This window comes from Pongo pygmaeus, chromosome 8, assembly GCF_028885625.2.
Source record: "Pongo pygmaeus isolate AG05252 chromosome 8, NHGRI_mPonPyg2-v2.0_pri, whole genome shotgun sequence".
Classification (NCBI taxonomy): domain Eukaryota; kingdom Metazoa; phylum Chordata; class Mammalia; order Primates; family Hominidae; genus Pongo; species Pongo pygmaeus.
In genome coordinates, this window is record NC_072381.2 from 26898869 (window position 1) to 26912423 (window position 13555).

The following is a 13555-nucleotide window of genomic DNA, read 5'->3' on the forward strand; positions in this document are numbered from 1 at the left end:
ACAGATTCTAAGTTGCTCTATTAAAGCGATCATTAGAAAAATGTGATGTACTTAGTGTGTAAATGTTAGAAAATTTCTTGTGTTACTCTTGTTAGTTCAATTGAACATATGTGTTATTTTGAAAAATGTAAATCGAATATATGTGGTTTGGATATATATATGCATATATGAAATATGACTTGACATTATGGAGTAGGCTTAGCTCATGGCAATGTTTTTTTCTGAAAGCATCTGCAGAAATCTCTCTTACTTTTAGTTTGTTAATGTTTCAGAGATTATGGGGGAAAGGTGATTCCGTGAATCCCAGACACTGTGTGAGACAGATTTGGTTTCAGTAATTTTAGCATAATTCATTGTAATGTGACGATCCCTAGGAACTTCTTCACAGTGAGAAACTTGAAAGGTTCTAGCAGGCAGCAATGAATGAAAGGTGGGGCAGGGCCTCTGAAAGGGCGGGGCCTTGTGAGCCATGTGTCTGTGCTCTCAAATTCCAAGTTTGTGGGGATGCATGCAGGGTATTCTGAACCTGATTGTTTCCTCTGAACCAGGATGCGGTCTGGTTGGCAGGGCAACTGGAGTTCTCTTGGTGGCCTTCAGTGGGTGCCCTCATTGGATGCCTTCAGTTGGTACCCTCATTTGGTGCTCTTCAGTTGCTTCTCTTCAGTTGGTGGTCCTCAGTTGGTGGTCTTCAGTTGTTGGGCAGTGGTGGAAGGAGGATGAATCCGTTTGTGCTCTCTCCTTCCCGAGTCACAGCTCTCAGGCTTGTTGTATCCAGGCCCTTTCAAAATAAACCAGACAGATTGGCAGGGTTTTCTTAGCAGACATGTCAGCTAAGGGTATGGGGGTAATGCGGGGTGTCAGCTACTAGCGCATTGCTGCCCCATGGCTCAGGGCTGCCTCTGGCAGCCATGCCTTTGTTAGGAAGAGGTGATAGGTGGCAAGTGAAGGCCCAGCTGCCTGAGAAGAGCAGGAGTGCCCCACGTGGACCACACTAAACTGTCGCATGTGCACCAAAGGCAGCCCCAATCAGGGCCAGCACAAGAGTTCTGCAGAGCCAGCCTGTAGCTCTCACATCAATGAGTGTGCAGACAGCAAAGGCACATTCTGTGATATACAGGACAAGAGGCACCCTGAACATGCTGTCCCCCAATACCAGCTGCAAGCGGGGCTAGCTCAGGGTGCAGTGGGTGAAGCCGTCCTGCAGCTCTGGGATCCATGAGGCGTAGGTGGCAGTAGCGCTGGACTCCACTGCTTTGGAGCCTGCCCAGTCGAATTTGGGAGCCAGCGAGGGACCTGACCACAGTACACTGGCAACCAGAAGATGCCCAAAGGTAGGGAGGCAATGGATACTGCTTAAGTTTGGAAGATCCTCTGGCCGTTGCTGGCCCAAGTTTCCCCCAGAGACATCCAAAGCCTCAGTTTTCTCATCTATAAAAGGTGTGATTGTTATGAAGCTTCCATAAGGTAAGTGCCTAAAAACCATGGCAAGATGCTTGTAACTTAAAAGAGAGGGTTTCTATGAGGCTTCTATAAGGTAAGTGTGTAAAGATCTGGACACAATACCTATAATTTTTTAAGTGTTCAGTGTATGGAGAAGGAGGATTATTTTTTTCATCTAATTTTTAGAATGAGTTTGTAAGATTGGTGATACTCATGTATCTTTGACAATCAAACCAATGATCAGAAAAAATAAATAGATCACCAAAGTCACAAAGCGGTTCACAATGCATTCACTGGGTAATTTCTAGTTAAAAGTAGCAATGATGATTACATTGAAAATTGTGTATTATCTGGTAGTTTTCTCTTACATAATCCTCTTGGTGTTATGAAACCACAGATTCTAAGTTGCCCCATCAAAGTGATCATTAGGAAAATGTGATGTACTTCATGTGTACATTTTAGAAAATTTCTTCTGTTAGTCTTGTTAATTTGATTGAACATGTGTGTTATTTTCAAAAATGTAAATGGAACATATGCGGATTGGGGATATATGCGTATATACGAAATATGACTTGGCATTATAGAGTAGGCTTAGCTCATGGCAATGTTTTTTTCCGAAAGCACCTGCAGAAATCACTCTTATTTCTAATTTCTCAATGTTTCAGAGATTATGGGGGAAAAGGGGGTTCTATGAATCTCAGACACTGCGTGAGGTAGATTTTGTTTCAGTAATTTTAGCATCATTCATTGTAAGGTGATGATCCCTAGGAACTTCTTCACAGTGAGAAACCTGAAAGGTCCTAGCAGCCAGCAATGAATGAAAGGTGGGGTGGGGCTGCTGGCAGGGCGGGTCTTATGAGCCATGTGCCTGTGCTCTCGAGTTCCAAGTTTGTGGGGATGCATGCAGGGGATTCTGGACCTGATTGTTTCCCCTGAACCAGGATGTGGTCTGGTTGGCATGATAACTGGCCTTCACTCGGTGGTCTTCAGTGGGTGCCCTCATTGGTTACCTTTGGTTAGTGCCCTCAGTTGGTACCCTCAGTTGTTTCTCTTCCATTGGTGGTCCTCAGTTGGTGGTCTTCAGTTGTTGGGCAGTTGTGGAGGGAGGATGAATCTGTGCTCTCTCTGTCCCAGTCACAGCTCTCAGGCTTGTTGCCTCCAGGCCCTTCTAAAATAAGCCAGAGAGGTTGGCAAGGTTTTTTTAGCAGACAATTCAGCTCATGGTACGGGGGTGACACAGGGTGAGGGCTGCTAGTGCAGTGCCGCCCCATGGCCCAGGGCTGCCCATGCCAGCAATGCTTTTGCCAGGAGGAGGTGAAAGGTATTCAGCTCTGCAGACTTGTGGGCAAGCGAAGGCCCAATCTGCCCGAGAAGAGCAGGGGTGCCCCATGGGGTCCACACTGAACTGTCGCATGTGCACCAAAGCCAGCCCGAATCAGCGCTGGCACAAGGGTTCTGCAGAGCCAGCCCGTGGCTCTGACGTCTACCAGTGTATAGACAGCGAAGACGCAGGACGCGATATACAGGAGCAGAGGCACCCGGAACATGCTGTCCCCCAATGACAGCCACAAGCCGGGTGAGCTCAGGGTGTGGTGGCTGAAGCTGTCCTGCAGCTCTGAGATCCACGAGGTGGAGGCGGCTGTAGCGCAGGACTCCACTGCTTTCAAGGCTGCCCGATTGAATTTGGGAGCCAGCAAGGGTCCTGACAGCAGCACATTGGACACCAGAAGACGCCAAAAGGTAGGGAGGCAATGGATACCACTTAAGTTCAGGAGCTCATCTGGCTGCTGATGGCCTAAGGTTCCCCAAGAGGCATCCAAAGCCTCAGTTTTCTCATCTATAAAAGATGTGATTGTTATGCGGTTTCCATAAGGTAAGCGCATAAACCATGGCAAAATGTTTGTAATGTAAAAGAGAGGGTTTCTATGAGGCTTTTATAAGGTAAATGTGTAAAAATCTGGACACAATACCTGTAATTTAGGTCACTGTAACCTCTGTCTCCTGGGTTCAAGCGATTCTCCTGCCTTAGCCTCCTGAGTAGCTGGAATTACAGGCATGTGCCATCAGGCCCGACTAATTTTGTCATTTTTAAGAGAGATGGGGTTTCACCATATTGGTCAAGCTGATCTCGAAGTTCTGACCTCAGGTGATCCACTCACCTTGGCTTCCCTAAGTAGTGGGATTACAGGCATGAGCCACCATCCCTGGCCAAAAATTTCATTTACTGATCAACAACCCTTTTTCTAAGGAGATGCTTGTGGTCTAAATATGCAGACTCCCAGTCATTTCCAAGAAGAAGGGAATGACGGCAAGGCAAACTGGGAGGGAGTTTAGGATTGTTCTGAGGTTGTGAAAGCCATTGAAATTCACATATAAGAGGATAGAGAAAGGGAATCCACATGTTTGATCCCTCCATGTACCGGGTATAACTTGTTCTTCATTAAGTTGCACCACCTTTGGCATCAGAGAGAACTGGATTTGAATTCAAGTTCCAACACTCGTTAGGATGTGATGGTGAATGTGTTTTTAACTCCTCTGAGCCTCATTTTGCTTATCTATAAAAGAGGTGATTCTTACGAGGCTTCTTTAAGGTAAATGAGTAAAAATTTGGGTGGACAAAAAGCCTTTAATTTAAAAGATAGGGTTGTTATGAGGCTTCGATAAGGTAAGTGCGTAAAAATCTGGACACAAGTCCTGTAATTTTGTTAGTGTTCAGTATACAGAGGATTATTTTTTTCTCATTTAATTTTTAGAGCAAGTTTATAAAATGGTGTTACTCATATTTTTGAGAAAATCAAATGAAGAATCACAAAGATTAAATGAGTCGCCATAGTCACAAAGCAGTTCACAATACATGTCCTTGGTGATTGACAGTTAAAAGTAGCAATGATGGTCACGTTTAAAATCTTGTATTACGTGGTGCTTTTCTCTTACGTAAGCCTCTTTGTGTGTTGAAGCCATAGATTCTAAGTTGTTGTATCAAAGTGATCACTAGAAAACTGTGATATACTTAGTGTATACATTTCAGAAAATGTCCTCTATTACTCTTGTTAATTTGATTGAATATGTGTGTTATTTTAAAATATGTAAAGGGAGTATATGTGGATTGAATATATATGTGTATATATATATGAAATATGATTTGACATTATAGTGTAGGCGTTGCTCATGGCAATGTGTTTTTCTGAAAGCAGCTGCAGAACTCTGTCATTTTTCAGGCTGAAAAATCTCAGAGGTTATGGGGGAAAGGGGCTCTATGAATATATGAGGCAGATTTGGGTTCAGTAATTTTAGCATCATTCATTGTAAGGTGATGATCCCTAGGAACTTCATCACAGTGAGCAACTTGAAAGCTCCCAGCAGCCAACAATGGATGAAAGGAGGGGCGGGTCCACTGGCAGGGTGGGGCCTTGTGAACCTGGTGCTTAAGCTCTGAATTCCAAGTTGGGGGGACACATGCAAAGGATTCTGGGCCTGATTGTTTCCTCTAACCAGGATGCGTTCTGGTTGGCAGGGCAACTGGCCTTCACTTGGTGGCCTTCAATGGGTGTCCTCATTGGTTGCCTTCGGTTAGTGCCGTCAGTTGGTACCCTCAGTTGTTTCTCTTCAGTTGGTGGTCTGCAGTTCGTGGTCTTCAGTTGTTCAGCAGTGGTGGAAGGAGGATGAATCTGTTTGTGCTCTCTCCTCCCCAGGCCACAGCTCTCAGGCTTGTTGCATCCAGTCCCTTCTAAAATAAACCAGACATGTTGGTAGTTTTTTTTTTTAGCAGACAAGTCAGCTCAGAGTATGGGGGCAACACAGGGTACAGGCTGCTAGCGCAGTGCTACCCCATGGCCCAGGGCTGCGCATGCCAGACATGCATTTGCCAGGAAGAGGCGATAGGTGTTGAGCTCTGCAGACTTGGGTGAAAGCGAAGGCCCAAGCTGTCTGAGAAGAGCATGGGTGCCCCATGGGGACCACACTGAACTGTCGCATGTGCACCAAAGCCAGCCCCAATCGGGGCCAGCACAAGGGTTCTGCAGAGCCAGCCTTTGGCTCTGACGTCTACGAGTATGCAGACAGTGAAGGCACAGGCCGCGATATACAGGAGCAGAGGCACTGTCCCCCAATGCCAGCCTCAAGTGGGGCCAGCTCACGGTGGGGTGGGTGAAGCCGTCCTGCAGCTCTGAGATCCACAAGGTGGAGGTGGCAGTAGCGCCAGACCCCACTGCTTTCGAGCCTGCCCAGTTGAATTTGGGAGCCAGCAAGGGTCCTGACTGCAGCACATTGGCGACCAGAAGACGCCCAAAGGTAAGGAGACTTCAGATACCACCTAAGTTTAGAAGCTCCTCTGGCTGCTGCTGGCCCAAAGTTTCCCCAGAGGCATCCAAAGCCTGGGGCTCCTCCCTCCTGCCCCTCGTTTGCTATCCTAAGCCCAGACCTCAAGCAGAAGGACTGGCTCTGCCTCGCCTCCCCACCACTTCTTTTTTCCCTGCTGTGTCCAGCCGGTTTCTTTCCTCCTACCTACCTACCCCAATGCCCAGTTCTGGGCATTCTTCTTCTCCTAGGCTGACCGAAAACTACATTTTTAGAACACAAAATTTATGCCACAGATTTCATTGCTGTAGAGGAAATGTCTGACAGCTCTTATATTTAAACTTAAGTAGCCTCATTGGGACTCACAACTTCATATCTTGAGTTCTAGGCCAGAGCCCTCCCTCCTAAGGCAATGTCAGAGGGTCATAGGTACTCTTCTTGATTCTAATAATAAAAAAGGATTTTTTGTAGAGACAGGGTCTCACTGTGTTGCCCAGGCTGGTCTCAAACTCTTGGCCTCAATGATCCACCCACCTTGGCCTCCCACTTTGCTGGCATGATAAGCAAGACCCACCATGCCTGGCCTTTGGAGGTGCTCTAGCTTTGTGTGTTTTGGCTAATCTTCCTGCACAGCTGTCAGTAAGATGCTCCTGCAGTATGGTTCCAAACCTTTCTGCACAAATTCAGTGGATCTTGTGATATTTTTACATGGAAGAGCCCTTTTGTTTATTGCAGAGAAGCTAGACAATTCACAGTTAGTAATCTAAGGCCTAGAAAATTTTGTTTCTTGATCAAAACAACTGTTTATAGATGCTTGTGGTCCAAAGATGCAGATTCCTAATCATGAAAAGGAAGAAGTGATGGCCACTACAGGCAACCAGGGAGGGAGTTTAGGATTGTTCTGAGGCCATGAAAGCCATTGAAATTCACCCATAAGAAGGCAGAGAAAGGGAATCCACATGTTTTGGTCCCTCCATGTGTGGGGTATAAGATGGTCTTCATGAAGGTGCAACACCTTTGGTGTCAGAGAGAACTGGATTTGTATCCCAGTTCCATCTCTCATTACAACATGATGGTGAATGAGTTTTTAAATCCTCTGAGCCTCAGTTTGCTCATCTATAAAAGTAGGGATTCTTATGAGGCTTGCATAATATTAGTGTGCAAAAATCTGGGAATAATGCCTGTAATTTAAAAGACGGGGTTGTTATGAGGCTTCAATAAGGTAAGTGTGTAAAAATCTGGACACAATGCCTTTGATTTTGTAATTGTACAATATATGAAGGAGGAGGGTTTTCTCTCCTTTTATTTTTAGAACAAGTTTATACAATTGGCATTATTCATATTTTTAAGGTAATCAAAAGACCAATAAGTTTAAATAAATCACCATACTCACAAAGCAGTTCACAATGTATTTACTGGGTAATTGCTACTTAAAAGTAGCAATGATGATCACATTGAAAATCTTGTGTTATGTGGCGGTTTTCTCTTCCATGAGCCTCTTCATTTGTGGAAACCATAGAATCTAAGTTGCTCTATCAAAGTGTTCATTAGAAAAATGTGATGTACTCAGTGTATAAATTTTAGAAAATTTCCACTGTTAGTCTTGTTAATTTGATTGAATATGTGCATTTTGGATTATGAATATGAATATGTATTGATATATGAAATAAGACTTGACATCATAGAGTAATCTTAGCTCATGGCAATGTTTTCTTCTGAAAATACCTGCCGAAATTTGTATTTTTTCCAGTTTCCAAAAAAAATGAGTCGCGACGGGGCAAAGGGGATGTTTGAATGTCAGATACGGTATGAGGCACATTAGTATACAGTAATTTCCGCATAATTCATATTCATAATTCACAGTGAGGAAACCTGAAAGTTGCTACCAGCTACTAATAAATGAAAGGTGGGGCGGGGCCGCTGTGGGGGCGGGGCCTTGTGAGCCAGTGCCTGGACTCCCACATCACAAATGGAAGGGCTGTGCACGAGGGGAACTCAAGGCCTGATTGGTTCCTCCTAAGCAGGACGCGATCTGGTTGGCAGGGCAACCGGCCTTCAGTTAGTGCCTTCAGTGGGTGCCTTCAGTTGGTGGCATTTGGTTGCCTTTCCTGGGGAGAGGTGGCAGGTGCTCAGCTCTGCAGGTGTGGGGGCAAGCGAAGGCCCAAGCTTTCCGAGAAGAGCAGAGGTGCCCCATGGGGACCACACTGACTTGTCACATGTGCACCAAAGCCAGCTCCAGGCAGGGCCCCCACAGGGCTTCTGCGGAGCCGTCTTGCGGCTCTGACATCTATGAGTGGGCAGCCAGGAAAGGCGCAGGCCCCAGCACAGAGGAGCAGAGGCACCCGGAACAAGCTGTCCCTTAATGCCAGCCCCAAGCAGGGCCAGCTCAGGATGCGGTGTTTGGAGCAGTCCTGCAGCTCTGAGATCCACGAGGTGGCGGTGGGAGTAGCGCCAGACTCCACTGATTTGGAGCCTGCCCAGTCTGATTCAGGAGTCATGACGACCAGAAGACGCCAAAAGGTAGGGAGACTACAGATACCGCTTGGCCTTAGGAGCTCCTTTGGCAGTTGCTCACCCATGGTTCCCCCCAGAGGCATCCACAGCCTAGGGCTCCTCCATCCTGCCCCTAGTTCACTTTCCTAGGCCCAGGCCCCAAGCAGGAGGACTTGCTCTGATTCCACTCCCCACCCCTTCTTCTTTCCCTGTTGCATCCAGCCGGTTACTTTCCCTTGCCCGGTCCAAATGCCCACTTCTGGGCCCTCTTCTTCTTTTCTTAGGCTGGTCAAAACTAAGATTTCAGATTACAAAATGTATGCTACAGATTTCATTACGGTAGAGGAAATATGCGACAGCTCTTGTATTTAAACTTAAGTAGCCATATTGGGACTCCCAATTTCATATTTTTCGTTGTAGAGCAGAGCTCTCTCTCCTAAAGTAATGGCTGAGGGTTAGAGGTACTCTTCTTGATTCTAATAATAAAAAATGATTTCTTGTAGAGACAGGGTCTCACTGTGTTGCCCAGGCTGGTCTCAAACCCCTGGCCTCAAGTGATTCACCTATGTTGGCCTCCCACTTTGTTGGGATGACAAGCAAGAACCACCACACCTGGCCTTGGGAGGTGCTCCTGCTTTGTGTGTTTTGGCTGGTCTTCCTGCACAACTCTCAGTAAGATGCTCCTGCAGCATAGTTCCAAAGCTTTCTGCACAAATTCAGTGGATGCTGTGATTTTTTACGTGGAATATCCCCTTTATTTATTGCAGAGAAGCTGGACAATTCACACTTAGTAACATAAGACCTAGCAAATTTCATTTCTTGATCAACACACCGGTTAAAAGGTGATGCTTGTGGTCCAAATATGTAGCTTCCTCATCATCCTTAAGGAAAAGGGAACCACTGCAAGGCAACCTGCAAGGGAGTTTAGGATTGTTCTGAGGCAGTGCAAGCCATTGAAATTCACACAGGAGGGGACAGAAAAGAGAATCCACATGTTCTGATCTCTCCATGTTCTTGGTATAATTTGGTCCTCCTTAAAATGCACCATTTTTGGCATCAGAGAAAAGTGGATTTTAATACCTCTTCCATCACTGTTTATGATGTGATGCTGAATGTGTTTTTAACTCGTCTGACCCTCAGTTTGCTCATCTATAGAAGATATGATTGTTGTAAGGCTTTCATAAGGTTAGTGTGTAAAAACCATGGCAAAATCCTTGTAATTTAAAAGAGAGGGTTGTTATGAGGCTTCTATAAGGTAAGTGTGTAAAAGTCTGGACAAAATGTCTACTATTTTGTAAGTGTTCAATATGTGGATAAGGAGGATTATCTTTCTCTCCTTTTTAGACCATAAATTTTTAGACCAAGTTTATAAAATTGGGGATACTCTTATTTTTTAGACAATCAAACCAATGATCAGAAAGACTAAATAAATCACCATAGTCACAAAACAGTTCACAATACATTTACTGGGTAATTTCTAGTTAACAGTAGCAATGATGATCACATTGAAAATCTTGTATTTTGTGGCGGTTTTCTGTCACCTAAGCTTCTTGCTTTGTTGAAGCCACAGATTCTAAGCTGCTCTATCAAAGTGATCATTAGAAAAATGTGTAGTGTGTAAATGTTAGAAAATTTCTCCTGTTAGTCTTGTTAATTGGATTGAACATGTGTGTCATTTTCAAAAATGTAAATCAAATATATGTGGATGGGACATATATGTGTACATATGAAATATAACTTGAATTAGAGAGTAGGCTTAGCTCATGGCAATGTTTTTTCTGAAAGCACCTGCAGAAATCTCTCTTATTTCTAGTTTGTTAATGTTTCAGAGATTATGGAGAAATGGTGGTTCTATGAATCTCAGACACTGCATGAGGCAGATTTGGTTTCAATAATTTTAGCATCATTCACTGTAAGGCAGTGATCCCTAGTAACGTCTTCACAGTGAGAAAGCTGAAAGGTCCTAGCAGCCAGCAATGAATGAAAGGTGGGGTGGGGCTGCTGGCAGGGCGGGGCTTTGTGAGCCATGTGCCTGTGCTCTCAAGTTCCAAGTTTGTGGGGATGCATGCAGGGGATTCTGGACCTGATTGTTTCCTCTAACCAGGATGTGGTCTGGTTGGCAGGGCAACTGGCCTTCACTTGGTGGCCTTCAGTGGATGCCCACATTGGTTGCCTCATCTGGTACCCTCAGTTGTTTCTCTTCAGTCGGTGGTCTTCAGCTGTTGGGCAGTGGTGGAAGGAGGATGAATCCGTTTGTGCTCTCTCCTCCCCCAGTCACAGCTCTCAGGCTTGTTGCCTCCAGGCCCTCCTAAAATAAACCAGAGATGTTGGCAGGTTTTTCTTAGCAGACAAGTCAGCTCAGGGTACGGGGGTTATGCGGGATGCAGGCTGCTAGCACAGTGCCGCCCCATGGCCCAGGGCTGCCCGTGCCAGCCATGCTTTTGCCAGGAAGAGGCGATACGTGTTCAGCTCTGCAGACTTGGGGGCAAGCGAAGGCCCAAGCTGCCCAAGAAGAGCAGCGGTGTCCCATGGGGACCACACTGACCTGTCGCATGTGCACCAAAGCCAGCCCCAGTCAGGGCCAGCACCAGGGTTCTGCAGAGCCAGCCTGTGGCTCTGACATCTATGAAGGTGCAGACAGCGAAGGCGCAGGCTGCGATATAGAGCAGCAGAGGCACCCGAAACACGCTGTCCCCCAGTGCCAGCTGCAAACGGGGCCAGCTCAGGGCACAGTGGGTGAAGCCATCCTGAAGCTCTGAGATCCATGAGGTGGTGGTGGCCCTAGTGCCAGATTCCACTGTTATGGAGCCTGCCCAATCAAATTTGGGAGCCAGCGAGGGACTTGTCAGCAGCACACTGGACACCAGGAGACCCCAGAAGGTAGGGCGGTGACTGATACTGCTTAAGTTCAGGAGCTCCTCTGGCCATTGTTGGCCCAAGGTTCCCCCAGAGGCATACAAAGCCTCAGTTTTCTCATCTATAAACGATATGATTGTTATGAGGCTTCCATAAGGTAAGTGTGTAAAAACAATAGCAAAATGCTTGTAACTTAAAAGAGAGGGCTTCTATGAGGCTTCTATAAGGTAAGTGTGTAAAAATCTGGACACAATATCTATAATTTTTTAAGTGTTCAATGTATGGAGAAGGAAGATTATTTATTTTCATATAATTTTCAGAGCAAGTTTGTAAAATTGGTGATACTCATATTTCTTAGACAATCTAACCAATGATAAGAAAAAATAAATAGATCACCAAAGTCACAAAGCGGTTCACAATGCATTCACTGGGTAATTTCTAGTTAACAGTAGCAAAGATGATCACATTGAAAATTTTCTATTATGCGGTGGTTTTCACTTACATAATCCTCTTGGTCTTTTGAAACCACAGATTCTAAGTTGCTCTATCAAAGTGATCATTAGAAAAATGTGATGTACTTCAGGTGTAAATTTTAGAAAATTTCTTCTGTTAGTCTTGTTAATTTGATTGAACATGTGTGTTATTTTCAAAAATGTAAATGGAATATATATTGATTGGACATACACGTGTATATATGAAATATAACTTGACATTATAGAGTAGGCTTAGCTCATGGCAATGTTTTTTTCCGAAAGCACCTGCAGAAATCACTCTTATTTCTAGTTTGTTAATGTTTCAGAGGTTATGGGGGAAAGGGGATTCTATGAATCCCAGACACTGTGTGAGGCAGATTTGGTTTCAGCAATTTTAGCATCATTCATTGTAAGGTGATGATCCCTAGGAACTTCTTCTCGGTGGGAAGCCTGAAAGGTCCTAACAGCCAGCAATGAATGAAAGGTGGGGTGGCCCTGCTGGCAGGACGGGGCCTTGTGAGCCATGTGCCTGTGCTCTCAAGTTCCAGGTTTGTGGGGATGCATGCAGGGGATTCTGGACCTGATTGTTTCCTCTGAACCAGGATGCGGTCTGGTTGACAGGACAACTGGCCTTCACTTGGTGGCCTTCAGTGGGTGCCCTCATTGGTTGCCTTCGGTTAGCGCCCCCAGTTGGTACCCTCAGTTGGTGCTCTTCAACTGGTGGTCCTCAATTGTTTCTCTTCAGTTGTTCGGCAGTGGTGGAAGGAGGAGTAATCCGTTTTTCCCTCTCCTCCCCCAGTCACAGCTCTCAGGCTTATTGCATCTAGGACCTTCTAAAATAAACTGGACAGGTTGGCAGGTCTTTTTTTTTTTGGCAGACAAGTCAGCTCAGAGTACAGGGGTTATGCAGGGTGTGGGATGCTAGTGCAGTGCCACCCCATGGCCCAGGGCTGCCCATGCCAGCCATGATTTTGGAAGGAAGAGGTGATAAGTGTTGAGCCCTGCAAACTTGGGGGCAAACGAAGGCCCAAGCTGCTGGAGAAGAGCAGGGGTGCCCCATGGGGACCACACTGACCTGTCGTATGTGCACCAAAGCTACCCCAGTGAGGGCCAGCACAAGGGTTCTGCAGAGGCAGCCTGTGCCTCTTACATCTAAGAGTGTGCAGACAGCGAAGGTGCAGGCCAGGATATACAGTAGCAGAGGCGCCTGGAATGTGCTGTCCCCCAATGCCAGCCACAAGTGGGGCCAGCTCAGGGTGTGGTGGGTGAAGCCATCCTGCAGCTCTGGGATCCACGAGGTGGAGGTGGCAGTAGCGCTGAACTCCACTGCTTTGGAGCCTGCCCAATCAAATCTGGGAGCCAGCGAGGGACCTGACAGCAGCGCACTGGCCACCAGAAGACACCAAAAGGTAGGGAGGTGACAGATACTGCTTAAATTCAGGAGCTCTTCTGTCCGTTGCTGGCCCAAGATTCCCCCAGAAGCATCCAAACCTCAGTTTTCTCATCTATAAAAGACATGATTGTTTTGAGATTTCCATAAGGTGAGTGTGTAAAAACCATAGCAAAATGCTTGTAATTTGAAAGACAGGGTTTCTATGAGGCTTCTATATGGTAAGTATGTAAAAGTCTGGACAGAATACCTATAATTTTTTAAGCGTTCAGTATATGGAGGAGGATTATTTTTTCTCATCTAATTTTCAGAGCAAGTTTATAAAATTGGTGATACTCATATTTCTTAGACAATCTAACCAATGATTGGAAAGAATAAATAGATAACCAAGGTCACAAAGCAATTCACAATGCATTCACTGGGTAATTTTTAGTTAAAAGCACCAATGATTTTCACATTGAAAATGTTGTATTATGTTGTGGTTTTCTCTTACATAATCCTCTTGGTGTTTTGAAACCATAGATTCTAAGTTGCTCTATCAAAGCGATCATTAGAAAAATGTGATGTGCTTAGTGTGTAAATGTTAGAAAATTTCTTGTATTACTCT

At 45.5% G+C, this 13555-nt stretch overlaps 1 protein-coding gene across 3 annotated transcripts in view; it reads left to right on the forward strand.

The window, feature by feature from the left end:
- The window catches only part of LOC129006670 (amyloid beta A4 precursor protein-binding family B member 1-interacting protein-like), a 35554-nt gene that overhangs the window by 10661 nt on the left and 11338 nt on the right, over positions 1-13555 (forward strand). Inside the window, exon 1 of one of the 3 annotated variants that reach the window (XM_054436590.1) lies at positions 4834-5730. The exons of 1 other annotated variant lie outside the window; for it this stretch is intronic. The gene's annotated coding sequence lies outside the window, so the exon portion shown is untranslated. Of the gene's footprint in view, positions 1-4833; positions 5731-7760; positions 8257-13555 lie in introns of those variants that run through there. One more of the 3 variants, XM_054436589.1, reaches the window with a different exon arrangement.